The 2717-nt window shown below is 38.1% G+C and overlaps 1 non-coding gene across 1 annotated transcript; it reads left to right on the top strand.

The window, feature by feature from the left end:
- Window positions 1-252: 252 nt before the first annotated feature.
- Window positions 253-358, top strand: LOC140852287 (small nucleolar RNA R71). Its single transcript, XR_012135189.1, has one exon. It is a non-coding gene; the product is annotated as a small nucleolar RNA R71 (small nucleolar RNA).
- The last annotated feature ends 2359 nt before the right edge of the window (window positions 359-2717 follow it).

The following is a 2717-nucleotide window of genomic DNA, read 5'->3' on the forward strand; positions in this document are numbered from 1 at the left end:
TCATCTACCTTACTGTGGATATCTATGATGTTTTCAATCTGATAAATTCCACTTCTTTTTTGTTGAAGCATGGATTGATCTCTAGAAGTGGCAGACATATGATGTAGGAAATTCTCACTAAGTATTTCAAAGAGTTGCCAGGCTTCATCCTCACTCTTTAGCATGAATGTCCCACCACATGATGCATCAACCATTTGTCGGTATTTCTCTGATAGACCATCATAAAAATGCTGACAAAGTTGCCATTTAGAGACAGCATGGTGTGGACATTTACGAATGAGGTCCCTTAACCTTTTTCATGTCTCATAAAAAAGTTCACCCTCCAATTGAGAAAAATTTGTGATAGCTTTTCTAATTTGATTTATTTTTTTAATTGGAAAGTATTTCTTGAGAAATTCTCTCTGAAGATGATCCCAAGTTAAAATGATTATAGAGTTTAAGGAGTTTAACCAATGCTTGGCTTTGTCCTTAAGTGAGAAAGGGAACAGTTTCAACCTAAGTGCATCATCGGAGAAGTTTTGGATTTTTACTGTGGAATAAATTTCAAGAAATTCATCCAAGTATTTGTATGGGTCCTCGTTACTAAGTCCATAGAATGATGGCAATATTTGAATAATGCTAGACTTAATCTCATATTGGGTAGCTTCTACTGGAGGTGCTTGAATGCATGGAGAGTAAGTATACGAGGATGGAGTGAAATATTCTCTCAATAAGCATGGAGGATTAGCCTCACCAGGTGCAGCCATGTTTCTAACTTGGATAGTCCTAAGAGTCTTTTCTAATTCTTCGTCTAATGGTTGCAAGTCAGGTTTTAGTGATCGTCGACCTAACATACAACTAAAAGGTCTATGTAGGACTATCCTAGTCTGTTAAGGATTTTTTTTTATTATTATTAAGAGGAGAAGAGAAGAGAGAAAAGAGTTCTAAAGAAGAGATCCTAAGAAGTCCTAAAACTAATAGAAGAATTAGTTGTGGTTAGATTTTAATTACAATCAAGTTAGCATGCAGTGGACTCTCTATCCTAAAGTTACCCTAGTTCTAGACAGCTCCTAATTGTAGTTAGCCTTCAAGCCCTCCAAGTCGGAGCTTGACCAACCAACTGGCCAGGTAAGTGTAAGGTTGGTGAGAGTCCCCCCATTGCTTTCCCTAGACACCAATTAAATTGGCCAGGTCAGCGAACGGAACCAACTAAAAACCACCTTCCTTCAGGCCCAATCATCCTGCAAACCACTTGCCTAGACACCAGCTAGCTGACCAAGTCTAACCTGGTTCAACTCTCAGGGTCACTTGTCTTAATGAGCTCGAAATCCTTAGGGGTCAACGTCTAATTAATTTTAGATTAAGGTCTAGGTTATGCAAATGCAAGGGAGTGATTTGTGGGCCAAAGAAGGGTGATCAAATCTCCACCTTATCTTAGTTAATGGGTTGTGCCCTTAAAGTTAATTATGGAGATGCAATGCAAAGAAACAAGGTGTCCAATCAAGTTAGAAATTTTTATATTTGAGGTTACGCTATTTTATTTAAGTGTTATGAAATGTCAGTGGCTTTTGTTTTTATTCAACCGTGCCAAGGTCTCCAGCAACGGCACCAAAATTTGATGCGTAGTCATTGATAGTATCAAAAATAACTCTACTCACTACGTAGGTAGGATGAGTCGACATCGTATCCTCAGGGACCTTGGGCTAAGTTGAGATTGCAAAATAAAAGAAAGAAGCATTGTTTTGATTTAGAAAATAAATTATCTTAAAATTGATGTAATTAGAAAATAAAGAGCTCGAGAGTTTTGAATTAATTTGCACTAGCAGAGTTGTATCTCTTTTTTAATTAAATAGATGCGATTAATCTTTAAAAAAATATCTATCTTTTCTCGACACACCCCATACCTGTAGATCATGATGTGTCTCCGAAAAGTACTAGGTAAATAATTTTTTTTCCTCGGCACGCCCCATACCCGTAGATCACGATGCGTCTTCGAAAAGTAAAAGTTGTTTCTAATATTAATCTAACAGGAAAGCATAAATAAAAGCATATAAAAGAGAGCAAATAAAAAACTCATGATGATTTAAATAAAAAGCATAATCTTTATTGCATATAAAGAAATACAAGAAAGTTTAGAACAATAAACCCACTCTGTGTCATTACAAAATTTCTTCTCTACTCCCGAGCTACTAGCCTAGCTGCTCATGGAATAGTCCCTTTCTCTTCCTCTATGCAAGGCTCTAGAAGAATTCTTGGGCTCCTCTCAAATGGGAGTACAAGAGCCTTTTTATAGGTGTTAGGAGGGATGAGTTTTACATGATTTTTCGATGTGGGACTAAAAAAAATACTAAGGACTAAAAGATGGATGGATGAGATGGAAAGATCACAAGCAGATAAAAAAAATATAAATTCTTCCTCTTGAAGTATTTTCAAATATTATATTTTTTTCTTTAATTTTTAGATCCATCTGTTCACCACTATGTCCGCCAGGAAAATCTCCCCGTGAACTCGATGCCGTGCGAACCCGCGATGCTGCACGAACCCGCCGTCTGCTACCGCATGCCCGCCCACGCGTCCGCCCACCTCGCACTCATGTGTTGGCTGCCGCGCATTCCTTCCGCGTGCCCGCGTGTTCGCTGTCGCTCGCCCGGTCGCATTAACGCTCCTTTTTGATTCCAAAAAGAAACTTTTGTTTCTTTACAATGACGTCTATATCCTTTTGGGTTCCTTACATAGTA

This window comes from Elaeis guineensis, chromosome 10, assembly GCF_000442705.2.
Source record: "Elaeis guineensis isolate ETL-2024a chromosome 10, EG11, whole genome shotgun sequence".
Lineage (NCBI taxonomy): Eukaryota > Viridiplantae > Streptophyta > Magnoliopsida > Arecales > Arecaceae > Elaeis > Elaeis guineensis.